Source organism: Oncorhynchus kisutch, linkage group LG8 (genome assembly GCF_002021735.2).
Source record: "Oncorhynchus kisutch isolate 150728-3 linkage group LG8, Okis_V2, whole genome shotgun sequence".
In the NCBI taxonomy this organism is placed as follows: Eukaryota; Metazoa; Chordata; class Actinopteri; order Salmoniformes; family Salmonidae; genus Oncorhynchus; species Oncorhynchus kisutch.
In genome coordinates, this window is record NC_034181.2 from 16,999,826 (window position 1) to 17,024,459 (window position 24,634).

A 24,634-nucleotide genomic window follows, 5' to 3' on the forward strand; every position below is an offset into this window, starting at 1 on the left:
TTATGGATTTTGAGTAACTTTTTAAATTCTAAACTAGGCATATGATGACATGTATCGAACGATTATTCGCGTTTCATGTGTTGTCTGTTCTCAAACTATGGCATCTATCAAACGATTAATCACTGTTCATGTGTTTTCCTTTCACCATTTGGAGAACTTTTCGGATTTGACAAAGAGCTACTCTTTTTTAAGGCAAAACTTGTGTCAGAAGAGGGATTTGAACCCTCGCCTCCAATCGGAGACCAGAACACCCCAGTAACTAGGAATGACTTTCAACTTGAGTCTGGCGCCTTAGACCACTCGGCCATCCTGACAATTATAAATATTTAAAATTCATATGTTTTCGCGATTCTGTAACATAACGTCTGATATGTCTGATGGAAACATGCCGATCTTAAGATACAAAGAAAAATAAACAAAAATTGTTAAAAGCTAATGAAAGATATAATAAAAAACATTTTTTTATGGATTTTGAGTAACTTTCACCATTTGGAGAATTATTCGGTATTGACAAAGAGCTACTTTTTAAGGCAAAAGTTGTGTCAGAAGAGGGATTTGAACCCTCGCCTCCAATCGGAGACCAGAATACCCCAGTAACTAGGAAGCACTCTCACCTTGAGTCTGGCGCCTTAGACCACTCGGCCATCCTGACAATTAAAAGTCTTTAAAATTCATAGGTTTTCACAATTCTGTAACATAACGTCTGATATGTCTGATGGAAACATGCCGATCTTAAGATACAAAGAAAAATAAACAAAAAATGTTAAAAGCTAATGAAAGATATAGTAAAAAACATTTTTTAATGGATTTTGAGTAACTTTTTGAATTCTAAACTAGGCATATGATGACATGTATCGAACGATTATTCGCGTTTCATGTGTTGTCTGTTCTCAAACTATGGCATCTATCAAACGATTAATCACTGTTCATGTGTTTTCCTTTCACCATTTGGAGAACTTTTCGGATTTGACAAAGAGCTACTCTTTTTTAAGGCAAAAGTTGTGTCAGAAGAGAGATTTGAAGCCTCGCCTCCAATCAGAGACCAGAACACCCCAGTAACTAGGAAGGACTCTCACCTTGAGTCTGGCGACTTAGACCACTCGGCCATCCTGACAACTATAAATCCTTAAATTCATATGTTTTCACGATTCTGTAACATAACGTCTGATATGTCTGATGGAAACATGCCGATCTTAAGATACAAAGAAAAATAAACAAAAAATGTTAAAAGCTAATGAAAGATATAATAAAAAACATTTTTTTATGGATTTTGAGTAACTTTCACCATTTGGAGAATTATTCGGTATTGACAAAGAGCTACTTTTTAAGGCAAAAGTTGTGTCAGAAGAGGGATTTGAACCCTCGCCTCCAATCGGAGACCAGAACACCCCAGTAACTAGGAATGACTTTCAACTTGAGTCTGGCGCCTTAGACCACTCGGCCATCCTGACAATTAAAAAACATTAAAATTCATATGTTTTCACAATTCTGTAACATAACGTCTGATATGTCTGATGGAAACATGTCGATCTTAAGATACAAAGAAAAATAAACAATTTTTTTTTAAAGCTAATGAAAGATATAGTAAAAAACATTTTTTAATGGATTTTGAGTAACTTTTTGAATTCTAAACTAGGCATATGATGACATGTATCGAACGATTATTCGCGTTTCATGTGTTGTCTGTTCTCAAACTATGGCATCTATCAAACGATTAATCACTGTTCATGTGTTTTCCTTTCACCATTTGGAGAACTTTTCGGATTTGACAAAGAGCTACTCTTTTTTAAGGCAAAAGTTCTGTCAGAAGAGGGATTTGAACACTCGCCTCCAATCAGAGACCAGAACACCCCAGTAACTAGGAAGGACTCTCACCTTGAGTCTGGCGACTTAGACCACTCGGCCATCCTGACAACTATAAATCCTTAAATTCATATGTTTTCACGATTCTGTAACATAACGTCTGATATGTCTGATGGAAACATGCCGATCTTAAGATACAAAGAAAAATAAACAAAAAATGTTAAAAGCTAATGAAAGATATAATAAAAAACATTTTTTTATGGATTTTGAGTAACTTTCACCATTTGGAGAATTATTCGGTATTGACAAAGAGCTACTTTTTAAGGCAAAAGTTGTGTCAGAAGAGGGATTTGAACCCTCGCCTCCAATTGGAGACCAGAATACCCCAGTAACTAGGAAGCACTCTCACCTTGAGTCTGGCGCCTTAGACCACTCGGCCATCCTGACAATTAAAAGTCTTTAAAATTCATAGGTTTTCACAATTCTGTAACATAACGTCTGATATGTCTGATGGAAACATGCCGATCTTAAGATACAAAGAAAAATAAACAAAAAATGTTAAAAGCTAATGAAAGATATAGTAAAAAACATTTTTTTATGGATTTTGAGTAACTTTTTGAATTCTAAACTAGGCATATGATGACATGTATCGAACGATTATTCGCGTTTCATGTGTTGTCTGTTCTCAAACTATGGCATCTATCAAACGATTAATCACTGTTCATGTGTTTTCCTTTCACCATTTGGAGAACTTTTCGGATTTGACAAAGAGCTACTCTTTTTTAAGGCAAAAGTTGTGTCAGAAGAGGGATTTGAACCCTCGCCTCCAATCGGAGACCAGAACACCCCAGTAACTAGGAAGGACTCTCACCTTGAGTCTGGCGACTTAGACCACTAGGCCATCCTGACAACTATAAATCCTTAAATTCATATGTTTTCACGATTCTGTAACATAACGTCTGATATGTCTGATGGAAACATGCCGATCTTAAGATACAAAGAAAAATAAACAAAAAATGTTAAAAGCTAATGAAAGATATAATAAAAAACATTTTTTTATGGATTTTGAGTAACTTTCACCATTTGGAGAATTATTCGGTATTGACAAAGAGCTACTTTTTAAGGCAAAAGTTGTGTCAGAAGAGGGATTTGAACCCTCGCCTCCAATCGGAGACCAGAATACCCCAGTAACTAGGAAGCACTCTCACCTTGAGTCTGGCGCCTTAGACCACTCGGCCATCCTGACAACTATAAATCCTTAAATTCATATGTTTTCACGATTCTGTAACATAACGTCTGATATGTCTGATGGAAACATGCCGATCTTAAGATACAAAGAAAAATAAACAAAAATTGTTAAAAGCTAATGAAAGATATAATAAAAAACATTTTTTATGGATTTTGAGTAACTTTCACCATTTGGAGAATTATTCGGTATTGACAAAGAGCTACTTTTTAAGGCAAAAGTTGTGTCAGAAGAGGGATTTGAACCCTCACCTCCAATCGGAGACCAGAATACCCCAGTAACTAGGAAGCACTCTCACCTTGAGTCTGGCGCCTTAGACCACTCGGCCATCCTGACAATTAAAAGTCTTTAAAATTCATAGGTTTTCACAATTCTGTAACATAACGTCTGATATGTCTGATGGAAACATGCCGATCTTAAGATACAAAGAAAAATAAACAAAAAATGTTAAAAGCTAATGAAAGATATAGTAAAAAACATTTTTTTATGGATTTTGAGTAACTTTTTGAATTCTAAACTAGGCATATGATGACATGTATCGAACGATTATTCGCGTTTCATGTGTTGTCTGTTCTCAAACTATGGCATCTATCAAACGATTAATCACTGTTCATGTGTTTTCCTTTCACCATTTGGAGAACTTTTCGGATTTGACAAAGAGCTACTCTTTTTTAAGGCAAAATTTGTGTCAGAAGAGGGATTTGAACCCTCGCCTCCAATCGGAGACCAGAACACCCCAGTAACTAGGAAGGACTCTCACCTTGAGTCTGGCGACTTAGACCACTCGGCCATCCTGACAACTATAAATCCTTAAATTCATATGTTTTCACGATTCTGTAACATAACGTCTGATATGTCTGATAGAAACATGCCGATCTTAAGATACAAAGAAAAATAAACAAAAAATGTTAAAAGCTAATGAAAGATATAATAAAAAACATTTTTTTATGGATTTTGAGTAACTTTCACCATTTGGAGAATTATTCGGTATTGACAAAGAGCTACTTTTTAAGGCAAAAGTTGTGTCAGAAGAGGGATTTGAACCCTCGCCTCCAATCGGAGACCAGAATACCCCAGTAACTAGGAAGCACTCTCACCTTGAGTCTGGCGCCTTAGACCACTCGGCCATCCTGACAATTAAAAGTCTTTTAATTCATAGGTTTTCACAATTCTGTAACATAACGTCTGATCTGTCTGATGGAAACATGCCGATCTTAAGATACAAAGAAAAATAAACAAAAAATGTTAAAAGCTAATGAAAGATATAGTAAAAAACATTTTTTTATGGATTTTGAGTAACTTTTTAAATTCTAAACTAGGCATATGATGACATGTATCGAACGATTATTCGCGTTTCATGTGTTGTCTGTTCTCAAACTATGGCATCTATCAAACGATTAATCACTGTTCATGTGTTTTCCTTTCACCATTTGGAGAACTTTTCGGATTTGACAAAGAGCTACTCTTTTTTAAGGCAAAACTTGTGTCAGAAGAGGGATTTGAACCCTCGCCTCCAATCGGAGACCAGAACACCCCAGTAACTAGGAATGACTTTCAACTTGAGTCTGGCGCCTTAGACCACTCGGCCATCCTGACAATTATAAATATTTAAAATTCATATGTTTTCGCGATTCTGTAACATAACGTCTGATATGTCTGATGGAAACATGCCGATCTTAAGATACAAAGAAAAATAAACAAAAATTGTTAAAAGCTAATGAAAGATATAATAAAAAACATTTTTTTATGGATTTTGAGTAACTTTCACCATTTGGAGAATTATTCGGTATTGACAAAGAGCTACTTTTTAAGGCAAAAGTTGTGTCAGAAGAGGGATTTGAACCCTCGCCTCCAATCGGAGACCAGAATACCCCAGTAACTAGGAAGCACTCTCACCTTGAGTCTGGCGCCTTAGACCACTCGGCCATCCTGACAATTAAAAGTCTTTAAAATTCATAGGTTTTCACAATTCTGTAACATAACGTCTGATATGTCTGATGGAAACATGCCGATCTTAAGATACAAAGAAAAATAAACAAAAAATGTTAAAAGCTAATGAAAGATATAGTAAAAAACATTTTTTAATGGATTTTGAGTAACTTTTTGAATTCTAAACTAGGCATATGATGACATGTATCGAACGATTATTCGCGTTTCATGTGTTGTCTGTTCTCAAACTATGGCATCTATCAAACGATTAATCACTGTTCATGTGTTTTCCTTTCACCATTTGGAGAACTTTTCGGATTTGACAAAGAGCTACTCTTTTTTAAGGCAAAAGTTGTGTCAGAAGAGAGATTTGAAGCCTCGCCTCCAATCAGAGACCAGAACACCCCAGTAACTAGGAAGGACTCTCACCTTGAGTCTGGCGACTTAGACCACTCGGCCATCCTGACAACTATAAATCCTTAAATTCATATGTTTTCACGATTCTGTAACATAACGTCTGATATGTCTGATGGAAACATGCCGATCTTAAGATACAAAGAAAAATAAACAAAAAATGTTAAAAGCTAATGAAAGATATAATAAAAAACATTTTTTTATGGATTTTGAGTAACTTTCACCATTTGGAGAATTATTCGGTATTGACAAAGAGCTACTTTTTAAGGCAAAAGTTGTGTCAGAAGAGGGATTTGAACCCTCGCCTCCAATCGGAGACCAGAACACCCCAGTAACTAGGAATGACTTTCAACTTGAGTCTGGCGCCTTAGACCACTCGGCCATCCTGACAATTAAAAAACATTAAAATTCATATGTTTTCACAATTCTGTAACATAACGTCTGATATGTCTGATGGAAACATGTCGATCTTAAGATACAAAGAAAAATAAACAATTTTTTTTAAAGCTAATGAAAGATATAGTAAAAAACATTTTTTAATGGATTTTGAGTAACTTTTTGAATTCTAAACTAGGCATATGATGACATGTATCGAACGATTATTCGCGTTTCATGTGTTGTCTGTTCTCAAACTATGGCATCTATCAAACGATTAATCACTGTTCATGTGTTTTCCTTTCACCATTTGGAGAACTTTTCGGATTTGACAAAGAGCTACTCTTTTTTAAGGCAAAAGTTCTGTCAGAAGAGGGATTTGAACACTCGCCTCCAATCAGAGACCAGAACACCCCAGTAACTAGGAAGGACTCTCACCTTGAGTCTGGCGACTTAGACCACTCGGCCATCCTGACAACTATAAATCCTTAAATTCATATGTTTTCACGATTCTGTAACATAACGTCTGATATGTCTGATGGAAACATGCCGATCTTAAGATACAAAGAAAAATAAACAAAAAATGTTAAAAGCTAATGAAAGATATAATAAAAAACATTTTTTTATGGATTTTGAGTAACTTTCACCATTTGGAGAATTATTCGGTATTGACAAAGAGCTACTTTTTAAGGCAAAAGTTGTGTCAGAAGAGGGATTTGAACCCTCGCCTCCAATTGGAGACCAGAATACCCCAGTAACTAGGAAGCACTCTCACCTTGAGTCTGGCGCCTTAGACCACTCGGCCATCCTGACAATTAAAAGTCTTTAAAATTCATAGGTTTTCACAATTCTGTAACATAACGTCTGATATGTCTGATGGAAACATGCCGATCTTAAGATACAAAGAAAAATAAACAAAAAATGTTAAAAGCTAATGAAAGATATAGTAAAAAACATTTTTTATGGATTTTGAGTAACTTTTTGAATTCTAAACTAGGCATATGATGACATGTATCGAACGATTATTCGCGTTTCATGTGTTGTCTGTTCTCAAACTATGGCATCTATCAAACGATTAATCACTGTTCATGTGTTTTCCTTTCACCATTTGGAGAACTTTTCGGATTTGACAAAGAGCTACTCTTTTTTAAGGCAAAAGTTGTGTCAGAAGAGGGATTTGAACCCTCGCCTCCAATCGGAGACCAGAACACCCCAGTAACTAGGAAGGACTCTCACCTTGAGTCTGGCGACTTAGACCACTAGGCCATCCTGACAACTATAAATCCTTAAATTCATATGTTTTCACGATTCTGTAACATAACGTCTGATATGTCTGATGGAAACATGCCGATCTTAAGATACAAAGAAAAATAAACAAAAAATGTTAAAAGCTAATGAAAGATATAATAAAAAACATTTTTTTATGGATTTTGAGTAACTTTCACCATTTGGAGAATTATTCGGTATTGACAAAGAGCTACTTTTTAAGGCAAAAGTTGTGTCAGAAGAGGGATTTGAACCCTCGCCTCGAATCGGAGACCAGAATACCCCAGTAACTAGGAAGCACTCTCACCTTGAGTCTGGCGCCTTAGACCACTCGGCCATCCTGACAACTATAAATCCTTAAATTCATATGTTTTCACGATTCTGTAACATAACGTCTGATATGTCTGATGGAAACATGCCGATCTTAAGATACAAAGAAAAATAAACAAAAATTGTTAAAAGCTAATGAAAGATATAATAAAAAACATTTTTTTATGGATTTTGAGTAACTTTCACCATTTGGAGAATTATTCGGTATTGACAAAGAGCTACTTTTTAAGGCAAAAGTTGTGTCAGAAGAGGGATTTGAACCCTCGCCTCCAATCGGAGACCAGAATACCCCAGTAACTAGGAAGCACTCTCACCTTGAGTCTGGCGCCTTAGACCACTCGGCCATCCTGACAATTAAAAGTCTTTAAAATTCATAGGTTTTCACAATTCTGTAACATAACGTCTGATATGTCTGATGGAAACATGCCGATCTTAAGATACAAAGAAAAATAAACAAAAAATGTTAAAAGCTAATGAAAGATATAGTAAAAAACATTTTTTTATGGATTTTGAGTAACTTTTTGAATTCTAAACTAGGCATATGATGACATGTATCGAACGATTATTCGCGTTTCATGTGTTGTCTGTTCTCAAACTATGGCATCTATCAAACGATTAATCACTGTTCATGTGTTTTCCTTTCACCATTTGGAGAACTTTTCGGATTTGACAAAGAGCTACTCTTTTTTAAGGCAAAAGTTGTGTCAGAAGAGGGATTTGAACCCTCGCCTCCAATCGGAGACCAGAACACCCCAGTAACTAGGAAGGACTCTCACCTTGAGTCTGGCGACTTAGACCACTCGGCCATCCTGACAACTATAAATCCTTAAATTCATATGTTTTCACGATTCTGTAACATAACGTCTGATATGTCTGATGGAAACATGCCGATCTTAAGATACAAAGAAAAATAAACAAAAAATGTTAAAAGCTAATGAAAGATATAATAAAAAACATTTTTTTATGGATTTTGAGTAACTTTCACCATTTGGAGAATTATTCGGTATTGACAAAGAGCTACTTTTTAAGGCAAAAGTTGTGTCAGAAGAGGGATTTGAACCCTCGCCTCCAATCGGAGACCAGAATACCCCAGTAACTAGGAAGCACTCTCACCTTGAGTCTGGCGCCTTAGACCACTCGGCCATCCTGACAATTAAAAGTCTTTAAAATTCATAGGTTTTCACAATTCTGTAACATAACGTCTGATCTGTCTGATGGAAACATGCCGATCTTAAGATACAAAGAAAAATAAACAAAAATGTTTAAAAGCTAATGAAAGATATAGTAAAAAACATTTTTTTATGGATTTTGAGTAACTTTTTAAATTCTAAACTAGGCATATGATGACATGTATCGAACGATTATTCGCGTTTCATGTGTTGTCTGTTCTCAAACTATGGCATCTATCAAACGATTAATCACTGTTCATGTGTTTTCCTTTCACCATTTGGAGAACTTTTCGGATTTGACAAAGAGCTACTCTTTTTTAAGGCAAAACTTGTGTCAGAAGAGGGATTTGAACCCTCGCCTCCAATCGGAGACCAGAACACCCCAGTAACTAGGAATGACTTTCAACTTGAGTCTGGCGCCTTAGACCACACGGCCATCCTGACAATTATAAATATTTAAAATTCATATGTTTTCGCGATTCTGTAACATAACGTCTGATATGTCTGATGGAAACATGCCGATCTTAAGATACAAAGAAAAATAAACAAAAATTGTTAAAAGCTAATGAAAGATATAATAAAAAACATTTTTTTATGGATTTTGAGTAACTTTCACCATTTGGAGAATTATTCGGTATTGACAAAGAGCTACTTTTTAAGGCAAAAGTTGTGTCAGAAGAGGGATTTGAACCCTCGCCTCCAATCGGAGACCAGAATACCCCAGTAACTAGGAAGCACTCTCACCTTGAGTCTGGCGCCTTAGACCACTCGGCCATCCTGACAATTAAAAGTCTTTAAAATTCATAGGTTTTCACAATTCTGTAACATAACGTCTGATATGTCTGATGGAAACATGCCGATCTTAAGATACAAAGAAAAATAAACAAAAAATGTTAAAAGCTAATGAAAGATATAGTAAAAAACATTTTTTAATGGATTTTGAGTAACTTTTTGAATTCTAAACTAGGCATATGATGACATGTATCGAACGATTATTCGCGTTTCATGTGTTGTCTGTTCTCAAACTATGGCATCTATCAAACGATTAATCACTGTTCATGTGTTTTCCTTTCACCATTTGGAGAACTTTTCGGATTTGACAAAGAGCTACTCTTTTTTAAGGCAAAAGTTGTGTCAGAAGAGGGATTTGAAGCCTCGCCTCCAATCAGAGACCAGAACACCCCAGTAACTAGGAAGGACTCTCACCTTGAGTCTGGCGACTTAGACCACTCGGCCATCCTGACAACTATAAATCCTTAAATTCATATGTTTTCACGATTCTGTAACATAACGTCTGATATGTCTGATGGAAACATGCCGATCTTAAGATACAAAGAAAAATAAACAAAAAATGTTAAAAGCTAATGAAAGATATAATAAAAAACATTTTTTTATGGATTTTGAGTAACTTTCACCATTTGGAGAATTATTCGGTATTGACAAAGAGCTACTTTTTAAGGCAAAAGTTGTGTCAGAAGAGGGATTTGAACCCTCGCCTCCAATCGGAGACCAGAATACCCCAGTAACTAGGAAGCACTCTCACCTTGAGTCTGGCGCCTTAGACCACTCGGCCATCCTGACAATTAAAAGTCTTTAAAATTCATAGGTTTTCACAATTCTGTAACATAACGTCTGATATGTCTGATGGAAACATGCCGATCTTAAGATACAAAGAAAAATAAACAAAAAATGTTAAAAGCTAATGAAAGATATAGTAAAAAACATTTTTTAATGGATTTTGAGTAACTTTTTGAATTCTAAACTAGGCATATGATGACATGTATCGAACGATTATTCGCGTTTCATGTGTTGTCTGTTCTCAAACTATGGCATCTATCAAACGATTAATCACTGTTCATGTGTTTTCCTTTCACCATTTGGAGAACTTTTCGGATTTGACAAAGAGCTACTCTTTTTTAAGGCAAAAGTTGTGTCAGAAGAGGGATTTGAACCCTCGCCTCCAATCGGAGACCAGAACACCCCAGTAACTAGGAAGGACTCTCACCTTGAGTCTGGCGACTTAGACCACTCGGTCATCCTGACAACTATAAATCCTTAAATTCATATGTTTTCACGATTCTGTAACATAACGTCTGATATGTCTGATGGAAACATGCCGATCTTAAGATACAAAGAAAAATAAACAAAAAATGTTAAAAGCTAATGAAAGATATAATAAAAAACTTTTTTTTATGGATTTTGAGTAACTTTCACCATTTGGAGAATTATTCGGTATTGACAAAGAGCTACTTTTTAAGGCAAAAGTTGTGTCAGAAGAGGGATTTGAACCCTCGCCTCCAATCGGAGACCAGAATACCCCAGTAACTAGGAAGCACTCTCACCTTGAGTCTGGCGCCTTAGACCACTCGGCCATCCTGACAATTAAAAGTCTTTAAAATTCATAGGTTTTCACAATTCTGTAACATAACGTCTGATATGTCTGATGGAAACATGCCGATCTTAAGATACAAAGAAAAATAAACAAAAAATGTTAAAAGCTAATGAAAGATATAGTAAAAAACATTTTTTAATGGATTTTGAGTAACTTTTTAAATTCTAAACTAGGCAAATGATGACATGTATCGAACGATTATTCGCGTTTCATGTGTTGTCTGTTCTCAAACTATGGCATCTATCAAACGATTAATCACTGTTCATGTGTTTTCCTTTCACCATTTGGAGAACTTTTCGGATTTGACAAAGAGCTACTCTTTTTTAAGGCTAAAGTTGTGTCAGAAGAGGGATTTGAACCCTCGCCTCCAATCGGAGACCAGAACACCCCAGTAACTAGGAAGGACTCTCACCTTGAGTCTGGCGACTTAGACCACTCGGTCATACTGACAACTATAAATCCTTAAATTCATATGTTTTCACGATTCTGTAACATAACGTCTGATATGTCTGATGGAAACATGCCGATCTTAAGATACAAAGAAAAATAAACAAAAAATGTTAAAAGCTAATGAAAGATATAATAAAAAACTTTTTTTTATGGATTTTGAGTAACTTTCACCATTTGGAGAATTATTCGGTATTGACAAAGAGCTACTTTTTAAGGCAAAAGTTGTGTCAGAAGAGGGATTTGAAGCCTCGCCTCCAATCGGAGACCAGAATACCCCAGTAACTAGGAAGCACTCTCACCTTGAGTCTGGCGCCTTAGACCACTCGGACATCCTGACAATTAAAAGTCTTTAAAATTCATAGGTTTTCACAATTCTGTAACATAACGTCTGATATGTCTGATGGAAACATGCCGATCTTAAGGTACAAAGAAAAATAAACAAAAAATGTTAAAAGCTAATGAAAGATATAGTAAAAAACATTTTTTTATGGATTTTGAGTAACTTTTTGAATTCTAAACTAGGCATATGATGACATGTATCGAACGATTATTCGCGTTTCATGTGTTGTCTGTTCTCAAACTATGGCATCTATCAAACGATTAATCACTGTTCATGTGTTTTCCTTTCACCATTTGGAGAACTTTTCGGATTTGACAAAGAGCTACTCTTTTTTAAGGCAAAAGTTGTGTCAGAAGAGGGATTTGAACCCTCGCCTCCAATCGGAGACCAGAACACCCCAGTAACTAGGAAGGACTCTCACCTTGAGTTTGGCGACTTAGACCACTCGGCCATCCTGACAACTATAAATCCTTAAATTCATATGTTTTCACGATTCTGTAACATAACGTCTGATATGTCTGATGGAAACATGCCGATCTTAAGATACAAAGAAAAATAAACAAAAATTGTTAAAAGCTAATGAAAGATATAATAAAAAACATTTTTTTATGGATTTTGAGTAACTTTCACCATTTGGAGAATTATTTGGTATTGACAAAGAGCTACTTTTTAAGGCAAAAGTTGTGTCAGAAGAGGGATTTGAACCCTCGCCTCCAATCGGAGACCAGAACACCCCAGTAACTAGGAAGGACTCTCACCTTGGGTCTGGCGACTTAGACCACTCGGCCATCCTGACAACTATTAATCTTTAAATTCATATGTTTTCACGATTCTGTAACATAACGTCTGATATGTCTGATGGAAACATGCCGATCTTAAGATACAAAGAAAAATAAAATAATTTTTTTTAAAGCTAATGAAAGATATAGTAAAAACATTTTTTAATGGATTTTGAGTAACTTTTTGAATTCTAAACTAGGCATATGATGACATGTATCGAACGATTATTCGCGTTTCATGTGTTGTCTGTTCTCAAACAATGGCATCTATCAAACGATTAATCACTGTTCATGTGTTTTCCTTTCACCATTTGGAGAATTTTTCGGTATTGACAAAGAGCTACTTTTTAAGGCAAAAGTTGTGTCAGAAGAGGGATTTGAACCCTCGCCTCCAATCGGAGACCAGAACACCCCAGTAACTAGGAAGGACTCTCACCTTGAGTCTGGCGACTTAGACCACTCGGCCATCCTGACAACTATTAATCTTTAAATTCATATGTTTTCACGATTCTGTAACATAACGTCTGATATGTCTGATGGAAACATGCCGATCTTAAGATACAAAGAAAAATAAAAAATTTTTTTTTAAAGCTAATGAAAGATATAGTAAAAACATTTTTTTATGGATTTTGAGTCACTTTTTGAATTCTAAACTAGGCATATGATGACATGTATCGAACGATTATTCGCGTTTCATGTGTTGTCTGTTCTCAAACTATGGCATCTATCAAAGGATTAATCACTGTTCATGTGTTTTCCTTTCACCATTTGGAGAACTTTTCGGATTTGACAAAGAGCTACTCTTTTTTAAGGCAAAAGTTGTGTCAGAAGAGGGATTTGAACCCTCGCCTCCAATCGGAGACCAGAACAGCCCAGTAACTAGGAAGGACTCTCACCTTGAGTCTGGCGCCTTAGACCACTCGGCCATCCTGACAATTATAAATCCTTAAAATTCATATGTTTTCACAATTCTGTAACATAACGTCTGATATGTCTGATGGAAACATGCCGATCTTAAGATACAAAGAAAAATAAACAAAAATTGTTAAAAGCTAATGAAAGATATAGTAAAAAATATTTTTTTTATGGATTTTCAGTAACTTTTTGAATTCTAAACTAGGCATATGATGACATGTATCTAACGATTATTCGCGTTTCATGTGTTGTCTGTTCTCAAACTATGGCATCTATCAAACGATTAATCACTGTTCATGTGTTTTCCTTTCACCATTTGGAGAACTTTTCGGATTTGACAAAGAGCTACTCTTTTTTAAGGCAAAAGTTGTGTCAGAAGAGGGATTTGAACCCTCGCCTCCAATCGGAGACCAGAATACCCCAGTAACTAGGAAGGACTCTCACCTTGAGTCTGGCGACTTAGACCACTCGGCCATCCTGACAACTATAAATCCTTAAATTCATATGTTTTCACGATTCTGTAACATAACGTCTGATATGTCTGATGGAAACATGCCGATCTTAAGATACAAAGAAAAATAAACAAAAATTGTTAAAAGCTAATGAAAGATATAATAAAAAACATTTTTTTATGGATTTTGAGTAACTTTCACCATTTGGAGAATTATTTGGTATTGACAAAGAGCTACTTTTTAAGGCAAAAGTTGTTTCAGAAGAGGGATTTGAACCCTCGCCTCCAATCGGAGACAAGAACACCCCAGTAACTAGGAAGGACTCTCACCTTGGGTCTGGCGACTTAGACCACTCGGCCATCCTGACAACTATTAATCTTTAAATTCATATGTTTTCACGATTCTGTAACATAACGTCTGATATGTCTGATGGAAACATGCCGATCTTAAGATACAAAGAAAAATAAAAAATTTTTTTTAAAGCTAATGAAAGATATAGTAAAAACATTTTTTAATGGATTTTGAGTAACTTTTTGAATTCTAAACTAGGCATATGATGACATGTATCGAACGATTATTCGCGTTTCATGTGTTGTCTGTTCTCAAACAATGGCATCTATCAAACGATTAATCACTGTTCATGTGTTTTCCTTTCACCATTTGGAGAATTTTTCGGTATTGACAAAGAGCTACTTTTTAAGGCAAAAGTTGTGTCAGAAGAGGGATTTGAACCCTCGCCTCCAATCGGAGACCAGAATACCCCAGTAACTAGGAAGGACTCTCACCTTGAGTCTGGCGCCTTAGACCACTCGGCCATCCTGACAATTAAAAGTCTTTAAAATTCATAGGTTTTCACAATTCTGTAACATAACGTCTGATATGTCTGATGGAAACATGCCGATCTTAAGATACAAAGAAAAATAAACAAAAAATGTTAAAAGCTAATGAAAGATATAGTAAAAAACATTTTTTTATGGATTTTGAGTAACTTTTTGAATTCTAAACTAGGCATATGATGACATGTATCGAACGATTATTCGCGTTTCATGTGTTGTCTGTTCTCAAACTATTGCATCTATCAAACGATTAATCACTGTTCATGTGTTTTCCTTTCACCATTTGGAGAACTTTTCGGATTTGACAAAGAGCTACTCTTTTTTAAGGCAAAAGTTGTGTCAGAAGAGGGATTTGAACCCTCGCCTCCAATCGGAGACCAGAACACCCCAGTAACTAGGAATGACTTTCAACTTGAGTCTGGCGCCTTAGACCACTCGGCCATCCTGACAATTTAAAAACATTAAAATTCATATGTTTTCACGATTCTGTAACATAACGTCTGATATGTCTGATGGAAACATGCCGATCTTAAGATACAAAGAAAAATAAACAAAAATTGTTAAAAGCTAATGAAAGATATAATAAAAAACATTTTTGTATGGATTTTGAGTAACTTTCACCATTTGGAGAATTATTCGGTATTGACAAAGAGCTACTTTTTAAGGCAAAAGTTGTGTCAGAAGAGGGATTTGAACCCTCGCCTCCAATCGGAGACCAGAATACCCCAGTAACTAGGAAGGACTCTCACCTTGAGTCTGGCGCCTTAGACCACTCGGCCATCCTGACAATTAAAAGTCTTTAAAATTCATAGGTTTTCACAATTCTGTAACATAACGTCTGATATGTCTGATGGAAACATGCCGATCTTAAGATACAAAGAAAAATAAACAAAAAATGTTAAAAGCTAATGAAAGATATAGTAAAAAACATTTTTTAATGGATTTTGAGTAACTTTTTGAATTCTAAACTAGGCATATGATGACATGTATCGAACGATTATTCGCGTTTCATGTGTTGTCTGTTCTCAAACTATGGCATCTATCAAACGATTAATCACTGTTCATGTGTTTTCCTTTCACCATTTGGAGAACTTTTCGGATTTGACAAAGAGCTACTCTTTTTTAAGGCAAAAGTGGTGTCAGAAGAGGGATTTGAACCCTCGCCTCCAATCGGAGACCAGAACACCCCAGTAACTAGGAAGGACTCTCACCTTGAGTCTGGCGACTTAGACCACTCGGCCATCCTGACAACTATAAATCCTTAAATTCATATGTTTTCACGATTCTGTAACATAACGTCTGATATGTCTGATGGAAACATGCCGATCTTAAGATACAGAGAAAAATAAACATTTTTTTTTTAAAGCTAATGAAAGATATAGTAAAAACATTTTTTTATGGATTTTGAGTAACTTTTTGGATTCTAAACTAGGCATATGATGACATGTATCGAACGATTATTCGTGTTTCATGTGTTGTCTGTTCTCAAACAATGGCATCTATCAAACGATTAATCACTGTTCATGTGTTTTCCTTTCACCATTTGGAGAATTTTTCGGTATTGACAAAGAGCTACTTTTTATGGCAAAAGTTGTGTCAGAAGAGGGATTTGAACCCTCGCCTCCAATCGGAGACCAGAACACCCCAGTAACTAGGAAGGACTCTCACCTTGAGTCTGGCGCCTTAGACCACTCGGCCATCCTGACAATTATAAATATTTAAAATTCATATGTTTTCGCGATTCTGTAACATAACGTCTGATATGTCTGATGGAAACATGCCGATATTAAGATACAAAGAAAAATAAACAAAAATTGTTAAAAGCTAATGAAAGATATAATAAAAAACATTTTTTTATGGATTTTGAGTAACTTTCACCATTTGGAGAATTTTTCGGTATTGACAAAGAGCTACTTTTTAAGGAAAAGTTGTGTCAGAAGAGGGATTTGAACCCTCGCCTCCAATCGGAGACCAGAATACCCCAGTAACTAGGAAGGACTCTCACCTTGAGTCTGGCGCCTTAGACCACTCGGCCATCCTGACAATTAAAAGTCTTTAAAATTCATAGGTTTTCACAATTCTGTAACATAACGTCTGATATGTCTGATGGAAACATGCCGATCTTAAGATACAAAGAAAAATAAACAAAAAATGTTAAAAGCTAATGAAAGATATAGTAAAAAACATTTTTTTATGGATTTTGAGTAACTTTTTGAATTCTAAACTAGGCATATGATGACATGTATCGAACGATTATTCGCGTTTCATGTGTTGTCTGTTCTCAAACTATGGCATCTATCAAACGATTAATCACTGTTCATGTGTTTTCCTTTCACCATTTGGAGAACTTTTCGGATTTGACAAAGAGCTACTCTTTTTTAAGGCAAAAGTTGTGTCAGAAGAGGGATTTGAACCCTCGCCTCCAATCGGAGACCAGAACACCCCAGTAACTAGGAAGGACTCTCACCTTGAGTCTGGCGACTTAGACCACTCGGCCATCCTGACAACTATTAATCTTTAAATTCATATGTTTTCACGATTCTGTAACATAACGTCTGATATGTCTGATGGAAACATGCCGATCTTAAGATACAAAGAAAAATAAAAAAAATTTTTTTAAAGCTAATGAAAGATATAGTAAAAACATTTTTTTATGGATTTTGAGTAACTTTTTGAATTCTAAACTAGGCATATGATGACATGTATCGAACGATTATTCGCGTTTCATGTGTTGTCTGTTCTCAAACTATGGCATCTATCAAAGGATTAATCACTGTTCATGTGTTTTCCTTTCACCATTTGGAGAACTTTTCGGATTTGACAAAGAGCTACTCTTTTTTAAGGCAAAAGTTGTGTCAGAAGAGGGATTTGAACCCTCGCCTCCAATCGGAGACCAGAACAGCCCAGTAACTAGGAAGGACTCTCACCTTGAGTCTGGCGCCTTAGACCACTCGGCCATCCTGACAATTATAAATCCTTAAAATTCATATGTTTTCACAATTCTGTAACATAACGTCTGATATGTCTGATGGAAACATGCCGATCTTAAGATACAAAGAAAATAAACAAAAATTGTTAAAAGCTAATGAAAGATATAGTAAAAAAATTTTTTTTATGGATTTTCAGTAACTTTTTGAATTCTAAACTAGGCATATGATGACATGTATCGAACGATTATTCGCGTTTCATGTGTTGTCTGTTCTCAAACTATGGCATCTATCAAACGATTAATCACTGTTCATGTGTTTTCCTTTCACCATTTGGAGAACTTTTCGGATTTGACAAAGAGCTACTCTTTTTTAAGGCAAAAGTTGTGTCAGAAGAGGGATTTGAACCCTCGCCTCCAATCGGAGACCAGAATACCCCAGTAACTAGGAAGGACTCTCACCTTGAGTCTGGCGACTTAGACCACTCGGCCATCCTGACAACTATAAATCCTTAAATTCATATGTTTTCACGATTCTGTAACATAACGTCTGATATGTCTGATGGAAACATGCCGATCTTAAGATACAAAGAAAAATAAACAAAAAATGTTAAAAGCTAATGAAAGATATAATAAAAAACATTTTTTTATGGATTTTGAGTAACTTTCACCATTTGGAGAATTTTTCGGTATTGACAAAGAGCTACTTTTTAAGGCAAAAGTTGTGTCAGAAGAGGGATTTGAACCCTCGCCTCCAATCGGAGACCAGAACACCCGAGTAACTAGGAAGGACTCTCACCTTGAGTCTGGCGCCTTAGACCACTCGGCCATCCTGACAATTATAAATATTTAAAATTCATATGTTTTCGCGATTCTGTAACATAACGTCTGATATGTCTGATGGAAACATGCCGATCTTAAGATACAAAGAAAAATAAACAAAAAATGTTAAAAGCTAATGAAAGATATAGTAAAAAACATTTTTGTATGGATTTTGAGTAACTTTCACCATTTGGAGAATTATTCGGTATTGACAAAGAGCTACTTTTTAAGGCAAAAGTTGTGTCAGAAGAGGGATTTGAACACTCGCCTCCAATCGGAGACCAGAATACCCCAGTAACTAGGAAGCACTCTCACCTTGAGTCTGGCGCCTTAGACCACTCGGGCATCCTGACAATTAAAAGTCTTTAAAATTCATAGGTTTTCACAATTCTGTAACATAACGTCTGATATGTCTGATGGAAACATGCCGATCTTAAGATACAAAGAAAAATAAACAAAAAATGTTAAAAGCTAATGAAAGATATAGTAAAAAACATTTTTGTATGGATTTTGAGTAACTTTCACCATTTGGAGAATTATTCGGTATTGACAAAGAGCTACTTTTTAAGGCAAAAGTTGTGTCAGAAGAGGGATTTGAACCCTCGCCTCCAATCGGAGACCAGAATGCCCCAGTAACTAGGAAGGACTCTCACCTTGAGTCTGGCGCCTTAGACCACTCGGCCATCCTGACAATTAAAAGTCTTTAAAATTCATAGGTTTTCACAATTCTGTAACATAACTTCTGATATGTCTGATGGAAACATGCCGATCTTAAGATACAAAGAAAAATAAACAAAAAATGTTAAAAGCTAATGAAAGATATAGTAAAAAACTTTTTTAATGGATTTTGAGTAACTTTTTGAATTCTAAACTAGGCATATGATGACATGTATCGAACGATTATTCGCGTTTCATGTGTTGTCTGTTCTCAAACTATGGCATCTATCAAACGATTAATCACTGTTCATGTGTTTTCCTTTCACCATTTGGAGAATTTTTCGGTATTGACAAAGAGCTACTTTTTAAGGCAAAATTTGTGTCAGAAGAGGGATTTGAACCCTCGCCTCCAATCGGAGACCAGAACACCCCAGTACTAGGAAGGACTCTCACCTTGAGTCTGGCGCCTTAGACCACTCGGCCATCCTGACAACTATAAATCCTTAAATTCATATGTTTTCACGATTCTGTAACATAACGTCTGATATGTCTGATGGAAACATGCCGATCTTAAGATACAAAGAAAAATAAACAAAAAATGTTAAAAGCTAATGAAAGATATAATAAAAAACATTTTTTTATGGATTTTGAGTAACTTTCACCATTTGGAGAATTATTCGGTATTGACAAAGAGCTACTTTTTAAGGCAAAAGTTGTGTCAGAAGAGGGATTTGAACCCTCGCCTCCAATCGGAGACCAGAACACCCCAGTAACTAGGAATGACTTTCAACTTGAGTCTGGCGCCTTAGACCACTCAGCCATCCTGACAATTAAAAAACATTAAAATTCATATGTTTTCACGATTCTGTAACATAACGTCTGATATGTCTGATGGAAACATGTCGATCTTAAGATACAAAGAAAAATAAACAATTTTTTTTTAAAGCTAATGAAAGATATAGTAAAAAACATTTTTTTTTGGATTTTGAGTAACTTTTTGAATTCTAAACTAGGCATATGATGACATGTATCGAACGATTATTCGCGTTTCATGTGTTGTCTGTTCTCAAACTATGGCATCTATCAAACGATTAATCACTGTTCATGTGTTTTCCTTTCACCATTTGGAGAATTTTTCGGTATTGACAAAGAGCTACTTTTTAAGGCAAAAGTTGTGTCAGAAGAGGGATTTGAACCCTCGCCTCCAATCGGAGGCCAGAACACACCAGAAACTAGGAAGGACTCTCACCTTGAGTCTGGCGCCTTAGACCACTTGGACATCCTGACAATTATAAGTCTTTAAAATTCATAGGTTTTCACAATTCTGTAACATAACGTCTGACATATCTGATGGAAACATGCCGATCTTAAGATACAAAGAAAAATAAACAAAAAATGTTAAAAGCTAATGAAAGATATAATAAAAAACATTTTTTTATGGATTTTGAGTAACTTTCACCATTTGGAGAATTTTTCGGTATTGACAAAGAGCTACTTTTTAAGGCAAAAGTTGTGTCAGAAGAGGGATTTGAACCCTCGCCTCCAATCGGAGACCAGAACACCCCAGTACTAGGAAGGACTCTCACCTTGAGTCTGGCGCCTTAGACCACTCGGCCATCCTGACAATTAAAAGTCTTTAAAATTCATATGTTTTCACGATTCTGTAACATAACGTCTGATATGTCTGATGGAAACATGCCGATCTTAAGATACAAAGAAAAATAAACAAAAAATGTTAAAAGCTAATGAAAGATATAGTAAAAAACATTTTTTAATGGATTTTGAGTAACTTTTTGAATTCTAAACTAGGCATATGATGACATGTATCGAACGATTATTCACGTTTCATGTGTTGTCTGTTCTCAAACTATGGCATCTATCAAACGATTAATCACTGTTCATGTGTTTTCCTTTCACCATTTGGAGAACTTTTCGGATTTGACAAAGAGCTACTCTTTTTAAGGCAAAAGTTGTGTCAGAAGAGGGATTTGAACTCTCGCCTCCAATCGGAGACAAGAACACCCCAGTATCTAGGAAGGACTCTCACCTTGAGTCCGGCACCTTAGACCACTCGGCCATCCTGACAATTATAAATCCTTAAATTCATATGCTTTCACGATTCTGTAACATAACGTCTGATATGTCTGATGGAAACATGCCGATCTTAAGATACAAAGAAAAATAAACTTTTTTTTTTTAAAGCTAATGAAAGATATAGTAAAAACATTTTTTTATGGATTTTGAGTAACTTTTTGAATTCTAAACTAGGCATATGATGACATGTATCGAACGATTATTCGCGTTTCATGTGTTGTCTGTTCTCAAACTATGGCATCTATCAAACGATTAATCACTGTTCATGTGTTTTCCTTTCACCATTTGGAGAATTTTTCGGTATTGACAAAGAGCTACTTTTTAAGGCAAAAGTTGTGTCAGAAGAGGGATTTGAACCCTCGCCTCCAATCGGAGACCAGAACACCCGAGTAACTAGGAAGGACTCTCACCTTGAGTCTGGCGCCTTAGACCACTCGGCCATCCTGACAATTATAAATATTTAAAATTCATATGTTTTCGCGATTCTGTAACATAACGTCTGATATGTCTGATGGAAACATGCCGATCTTAAGATACAAAGAAAAATAAACAAAAATTGTTAAAAGCTAATGAAAGATATAATAAAAAACATTTTTTTATGGATTTTGAGTAACTTTCACCATTTGGAGAATTTTTCGGTATTGACAAAGAGCTACTTTTTAAGGCAAAAGTTGTTTCAGAAGAGGGATTTGAACCCTCGCCTCCAATCGGAGACCAGAACACCCCAGTACTAGGAAGGACTCTCACCTTGAGTCTGGCGCCTTAGACCACTCGGCCATCCTGACAATTAAAAGTCTTTAAAATATCATATGTTTTCACGATTCTGTAACATAACGTCTGATATGTCTGATGGAAACATGCCGATCTTAAGATACAAAGAAAAATAAACAAAAAATGTTAAAAGCTAATGAAAGATATAGTAAAAAACATTTTTTTATGGATTTTGAGTAACTTTTTGAATTCTAAACTAGGCATATGATGACATGTATCGAACGATTATTCACGTTTCATGTGTTGTCTGTTCTCAAACTATGGCATCTATCAAACGATTAATCACTGTTCATGTGTTTTCCTTTCACCATTTGGAGAACCTTTCGGATTTGACAAAGAGCTACTCTTTTTTAAGGCAAAAGTTGTGTCAGAAGAGGGATTTGAACCCTCGCCTCCAATCGGAGACCAGAAAACCCCAGAAACTAGGAAGTACTCTCACCTTGAGTCTGGCGCCTTAGACCACTCGGCCACCCTGACAATTAAAAGTCTTTAAAATTCATAGGTTTTCACGATTCTGTAACATAACGTCTGATATGTCTGATGGAAACATGCCGATCTTAAGATACAAAGAAAAATAAACAAAAAATGTTAAAAGCTAATGAAAGATATAGTAAAAAACATTTTTTAATGGATTTTGAGTAACTTTTTGAATTCTAAACTAGGCATATGATGACATGTATCGAACGATTATTCACGTTTCATGTGTTGTCTGTTCTCAAACTATGGCATCTATCAAACGATTAATCACTGTTCATGTGTTTTCCTTTCACCATTTGGAGAACTTTTCGGATTTGACAAAGAGCTACTCTTTTTTAAGGCAAAAGTTGTGTCAGAAGAGGGATTTGAACCCTCGCCTCCAATCGGAGACCAGAACACCCCAGAAACTAGGAAGTACTCTCACCTTGAGTCTGGCGCCTTAGACCACTCGGACATCCTGACAATTATAAGTCTTTAAAATTCATAGGTTTTCACAATTCTGTAACATAACGTCTGACATATCTGATGGAAACATGCCGATCTTAAGATACAAAGAAAAATAAACAAAAAATGTTAAAAGCTAATGAAAGATATAATAAAAAACATTTTTTTATGGATTTTGAGTAACTTTCACCATTTGGAGAATTTTTCGGTATTGACAAAGAGCTACTTTTTAAAGCAAAAGTTGTGTCAGAAGAGGGATTTGAACCATCGCCTCCAATCGGAGACCAGAACACCCCAGTACTAGGAAGGACTCTCACCTTGAGTCTGGCGCCTTAGACCACTCGGCCATCCTGACAATTAAAAGTCTTTAAAATTCATATGTTTTCACAATTCTGTAACATAACGTCTGATATGTCTGATGGAAACATGCCGATCTTAAGATACAAAGAAAAATAAACAAAAAATGTTAAAAGCTAATGAAAGATATAGTAAAAAACATTTTTTAATGGATTTTGAGTAACTTTTTGAATTCTAAACTAGGCATATGATGACATGTATCGAACGATTATTCGCGTTTCATGTGTTGTCTGTTCTCAAACTATGGCATCTATCAAACGATTAATCACTGTTCATGTGTTTTCCTTTCACCATTTGGAGAACTTTTCGGATTTGACAAAGAGCTACTCTTTTTAAGGCAAAAGTTGTGTCAGAAGAGGGATTTGAACCCTCGCCTCCAATCGGAGACCAGAAAACCCCAGTAACTAGGAAGGACTCTCACCTTGAGTCTGGCGACTTAGACCACTCGGCCATCCTGACAACTATAAATCCTTAAATTCATATGTTTTCACGATTCTGTAACATAACGTCTGATATGTCTGATGGAAACATGCCGATCTTAAGATACAAAGAAAAATAAACAAAAAATGTTAAAAGCTAATGAAATATATAATAAAAAACATTTTTTTATGGATTTTGAGTAACTTTCACCATTTGGAGAATTTTTCGGTATTGACAAAGAGCTACTTTTTAAGGCAAAAGTTGTGTCAGAAGAGGGATTTGAAACCTCGCCTCTAATCGGAGACCAGAATACCCCAGTAACTAGGAAGGACTCTCACCTTGAGTCTGGCGCCTTAGACCACTCGGCCATCCTGACAATTATAAATCCTTAAAATTCATATGTTTTCACGATTCTGTAACATAACGTCTGATATGTCTGATGGAAACATGCCGATCTTAAGATACAAAGAAAAATAAACAAAACATTTTAAAAGCTAATGAAAGATATAGTAAAAAACATTTTTTAATGGATTTTGAGTAACTTTTTAAATTCTAAACTAGGCATATGATGACATGTATCGAACGATTATTCGCGTTTCATGTGTTGTCTGTTCTCAAACTATGGCATCTATCAAACGATTAATCACTGTTCATGTGTTTTCCTTTCACCATTTGGAGAACTTTTCGGATTTGACAAAGAGCTACTCTTTTTTAAGGCAAAAGTTGTGTCAGAAGAGGGATTTGAACCCTCGCCTCCAATCGGAGACCAGAACACCCCAGTAACTAGGAATGACTTTCAACTTGAGTCTGGCGCCTTAGACCACTCGGCCATCCTGACAATTAAAAAACATTAAAATTCATATGTTTTCACGATTCTGTAACATAACGTCTGATATGTCTGATGGAAACATGTCGATCTTAAGATACAAAGAAAAATAAACAATTTTTTTTTAAAGCTAATGAAAGATAT

The 24,634-nt window shown here is 35.7% G+C and overlaps 31 non-coding genes across 31 annotated transcripts; all 31 read right to left on the bottom strand.

Moving 5' to 3' along the window:
• Positions 1-202: 202 nt before the first annotated feature.
• Positions 203-314, bottom strand: trnal-caa (transfer RNA leucine (anticodon CAA)). Its single transcript has 2 exons — positions 277-314; positions 203-248 (listed from the first exon to the last, which is right to left on the bottom strand). It is a non-coding gene; the product is annotated as a tRNA-Leu (tRNA).
• Positions 315-540: 226 nt separating this feature from the next.
• On the bottom strand, positions 541-652 carry trnal-caa (transfer RNA leucine (anticodon CAA)). Its single transcript has 2 exons — positions 615-652; positions 541-586 (listed from the first exon to the last, which is right to left on the bottom strand). It is a non-coding gene; the product is annotated as a tRNA-Leu (tRNA).
• Positions 653-1,339: 687 nt separating this feature from the next.
• Positions 1,340-1,451, bottom strand: trnal-caa (transfer RNA leucine (anticodon CAA)). Its single transcript has 2 exons — positions 1,414-1,451; positions 1,340-1,385 (listed from the first exon to the last, which is right to left on the bottom strand). It is a non-coding gene; the product is annotated as a tRNA-Leu (tRNA).
• Positions 1,452-2,138: 687 nt separating this feature from the next.
• On the bottom strand, positions 2,139-2,250 carry trnal-caa (transfer RNA leucine (anticodon CAA)). Its single transcript has 2 exons — positions 2,213-2,250; positions 2,139-2,184 (listed from the first exon to the last, which is right to left on the bottom strand). It is a non-coding gene; the product is annotated as a tRNA-Leu (tRNA).
• Positions 2,251-2,937: 687 nt separating this feature from the next.
• Positions 2,938-3,049, bottom strand: trnal-caa (transfer RNA leucine (anticodon CAA)). The gene is made up of 2 exons: positions 3,012-3,049; positions 2,938-2,983 (listed from the first exon to the last, which is right to left on the bottom strand). It is a non-coding gene; the product is annotated as a tRNA-Leu (tRNA).
• Positions 3,050-3,273: 224 nt separating this feature from the next.
• Positions 3,274-3,385, bottom strand: trnal-caa (transfer RNA leucine (anticodon CAA)). The gene is made up of 2 exons: positions 3,348-3,385; positions 3,274-3,319 (listed from the first exon to the last, which is right to left on the bottom strand). It is a non-coding gene; the product is annotated as a tRNA-Leu (tRNA).
• A 687-nt stretch (positions 3,386-4,072) lies between these two features.
• Positions 4,073-4,184, bottom strand: trnal-caa (transfer RNA leucine (anticodon CAA)). The gene is made up of 2 exons: positions 4,147-4,184; positions 4,073-4,118 (listed from the first exon to the last, which is right to left on the bottom strand). It is a non-coding gene; the product is annotated as a tRNA-Leu (tRNA).
• A 349-nt stretch (positions 4,185-4,533) lies between these two features.
• On the bottom strand, positions 4,534-4,645 carry trnal-caa (transfer RNA leucine (anticodon CAA)). The gene is made up of 2 exons: positions 4,608-4,645; positions 4,534-4,579 (listed from the first exon to the last, which is right to left on the bottom strand). It is a non-coding gene; the product is annotated as a tRNA-Leu (tRNA).
• A 226-nt stretch (positions 4,646-4,871) lies between these two features.
• trnal-caa (transfer RNA leucine (anticodon CAA)) lies at positions 4,872-4,983 on the bottom strand. Its single transcript has 2 exons — positions 4,946-4,983; positions 4,872-4,917 (listed from the first exon to the last, which is right to left on the bottom strand). It is a non-coding gene; the product is annotated as a tRNA-Leu (tRNA).
• Positions 4,984-5,670: 687 nt separating this feature from the next.
• Positions 5,671-5,782, bottom strand: trnal-caa (transfer RNA leucine (anticodon CAA)). The gene is made up of 2 exons: positions 5,745-5,782; positions 5,671-5,716 (listed from the first exon to the last, which is right to left on the bottom strand). It is a non-coding gene; the product is annotated as a tRNA-Leu (tRNA).
• Positions 5,783-6,468: 686 nt separating this feature from the next.
• trnal-caa (transfer RNA leucine (anticodon CAA)) lies at positions 6,469-6,580 on the bottom strand. The gene is made up of 2 exons: positions 6,543-6,580; positions 6,469-6,514 (listed from the first exon to the last, which is right to left on the bottom strand). It is a non-coding gene; the product is annotated as a tRNA-Leu (tRNA).
• A 1,023-nt stretch (positions 6,581-7,603) lies between these two features.
• Positions 7,604-7,715, bottom strand: trnal-caa (transfer RNA leucine (anticodon CAA)). The gene is made up of 2 exons: positions 7,678-7,715; positions 7,604-7,649 (listed from the first exon to the last, which is right to left on the bottom strand). It is a non-coding gene; the product is annotated as a tRNA-Leu (tRNA).
• A 687-nt stretch (positions 7,716-8,402) lies between these two features.
• trnal-caa (transfer RNA leucine (anticodon CAA)) lies at positions 8,403-8,514 on the bottom strand. Its single transcript has 2 exons — positions 8,477-8,514; positions 8,403-8,448 (listed from the first exon to the last, which is right to left on the bottom strand). It is a non-coding gene; the product is annotated as a tRNA-Leu (tRNA).
• Positions 8,515-9,202: 688 nt separating this feature from the next.
• Positions 9,203-9,314, bottom strand: trnal-caa (transfer RNA leucine (anticodon CAA)). The gene is made up of 2 exons: positions 9,277-9,314; positions 9,203-9,248 (listed from the first exon to the last, which is right to left on the bottom strand). It is a non-coding gene; the product is annotated as a tRNA-Leu (tRNA).
• Positions 9,315-10,001: 687 nt separating this feature from the next.
• On the bottom strand, positions 10,002-10,113 carry trnal-caa (transfer RNA leucine (anticodon CAA)). The gene is made up of 2 exons: positions 10,076-10,113; positions 10,002-10,047 (listed from the first exon to the last, which is right to left on the bottom strand). It is a non-coding gene; the product is annotated as a tRNA-Leu (tRNA).
• Positions 10,114-10,800: 687 nt separating this feature from the next.
• Positions 10,801-10,912, bottom strand: trnal-caa (transfer RNA leucine (anticodon CAA)). Its single transcript has 2 exons — positions 10,875-10,912; positions 10,801-10,846 (listed from the first exon to the last, which is right to left on the bottom strand). It is a non-coding gene; the product is annotated as a tRNA-Leu (tRNA).
• Positions 10,913-13,315: 2,403 nt separating this feature from the next.
• On the bottom strand, positions 13,316-13,427 carry trnal-caa (transfer RNA leucine (anticodon CAA)). The gene is made up of 2 exons: positions 13,390-13,427; positions 13,316-13,361 (listed from the first exon to the last, which is right to left on the bottom strand). It is a non-coding gene; the product is annotated as a tRNA-Leu (tRNA).
• Positions 13,428-14,571: 1,144 nt separating this feature from the next.
• Positions 14,572-14,683, bottom strand: trnal-caa (transfer RNA leucine (anticodon CAA)). Its single transcript has 2 exons — positions 14,646-14,683; positions 14,572-14,617 (listed from the first exon to the last, which is right to left on the bottom strand). It is a non-coding gene; the product is annotated as a tRNA-Leu (tRNA).
• A 350-nt stretch (positions 14,684-15,033) lies between these two features.
• trnal-caa (transfer RNA leucine (anticodon CAA)) lies at positions 15,034-15,145 on the bottom strand. Its single transcript has 2 exons — positions 15,108-15,145; positions 15,034-15,079 (listed from the first exon to the last, which is right to left on the bottom strand). It is a non-coding gene; the product is annotated as a tRNA-Leu (tRNA).
• Positions 15,146-15,371: 226 nt separating this feature from the next.
• Positions 15,372-15,483, bottom strand: trnal-caa (transfer RNA leucine (anticodon CAA)). The gene is made up of 2 exons: positions 15,446-15,483; positions 15,372-15,417 (listed from the first exon to the last, which is right to left on the bottom strand). It is a non-coding gene; the product is annotated as a tRNA-Leu (tRNA).
• An 807-nt stretch (positions 15,484-16,290) lies between these two features.
• On the bottom strand, positions 16,291-16,402 carry trnal-caa (transfer RNA leucine (anticodon CAA)). The gene is made up of 2 exons: positions 16,365-16,402; positions 16,291-16,336 (listed from the first exon to the last, which is right to left on the bottom strand). It is a non-coding gene; the product is annotated as a tRNA-Leu (tRNA).
• Positions 16,403-16,627: 225 nt separating this feature from the next.
• On the bottom strand, positions 16,628-16,739 carry trnal-caa (transfer RNA leucine (anticodon CAA)). The gene is made up of 2 exons: positions 16,702-16,739; positions 16,628-16,673 (listed from the first exon to the last, which is right to left on the bottom strand). It is a non-coding gene; the product is annotated as a tRNA-Leu (tRNA).
• An 810-nt stretch (positions 16,740-17,549) lies between these two features.
• On the bottom strand, positions 17,550-17,661 carry trnal-caa (transfer RNA leucine (anticodon CAA)). The gene is made up of 2 exons: positions 17,624-17,661; positions 17,550-17,595 (listed from the first exon to the last, which is right to left on the bottom strand). It is a non-coding gene; the product is annotated as a tRNA-Leu (tRNA).
• Positions 17,662-18,347: 686 nt separating this feature from the next.
• Positions 18,348-18,459, bottom strand: trnal-caa (transfer RNA leucine (anticodon CAA)). Its single transcript has 2 exons — positions 18,422-18,459; positions 18,348-18,393 (listed from the first exon to the last, which is right to left on the bottom strand). It is a non-coding gene; the product is annotated as a tRNA-Leu (tRNA).
• A 564-nt stretch (positions 18,460-19,023) lies between these two features.
• Positions 19,024-19,135, bottom strand: trnal-caa (transfer RNA leucine (anticodon CAA)). Its single transcript has 2 exons — positions 19,098-19,135; positions 19,024-19,069 (listed from the first exon to the last, which is right to left on the bottom strand). It is a non-coding gene; the product is annotated as a tRNA-Leu (tRNA).
• A 346-nt stretch (positions 19,136-19,481) lies between these two features.
• Positions 19,482-19,592, bottom strand: trnal-caa (transfer RNA leucine (anticodon CAA)). The gene is made up of 2 exons: positions 19,555-19,592; positions 19,482-19,527 (listed from the first exon to the last, which is right to left on the bottom strand). It is a non-coding gene; the product is annotated as a tRNA-Leu (tRNA).
• Positions 19,593-19,817: 225 nt separating this feature from the next.
• On the bottom strand, positions 19,818-19,929 carry trnal-caa (transfer RNA leucine (anticodon CAA)). The gene is made up of 2 exons: positions 19,892-19,929; positions 19,818-19,863 (listed from the first exon to the last, which is right to left on the bottom strand). It is a non-coding gene; the product is annotated as a tRNA-Leu (tRNA).
• Positions 19,930-20,614: 685 nt separating this feature from the next.
• trnal-caa (transfer RNA leucine (anticodon CAA)) lies at positions 20,615-20,725 on the bottom strand. The gene is made up of 2 exons: positions 20,688-20,725; positions 20,615-20,660 (listed from the first exon to the last, which is right to left on the bottom strand). It is a non-coding gene; the product is annotated as a tRNA-Leu (tRNA).
• Positions 20,726-21,531: 806 nt separating this feature from the next.
• trnal-caa (transfer RNA leucine (anticodon CAA)) lies at positions 21,532-21,643 on the bottom strand. The gene is made up of 2 exons: positions 21,606-21,643; positions 21,532-21,577 (listed from the first exon to the last, which is right to left on the bottom strand). It is a non-coding gene; the product is annotated as a tRNA-Leu (tRNA).
• Positions 21,644-22,331: 688 nt separating this feature from the next.
• Positions 22,332-22,443, bottom strand: trnal-caa (transfer RNA leucine (anticodon CAA)). Its single transcript has 2 exons — positions 22,406-22,443; positions 22,332-22,377 (listed from the first exon to the last, which is right to left on the bottom strand). It is a non-coding gene; the product is annotated as a tRNA-Leu (tRNA).
• Positions 22,444-24,390: 1,947 nt separating this feature from the next.
• trnal-caa (transfer RNA leucine (anticodon CAA)) lies at positions 24,391-24,502 on the bottom strand. Its single transcript has 2 exons — positions 24,465-24,502; positions 24,391-24,436 (listed from the first exon to the last, which is right to left on the bottom strand). It is a non-coding gene; the product is annotated as a tRNA-Leu (tRNA).
• Positions 24,503-24,634: the final 132 nt, after the last annotated feature.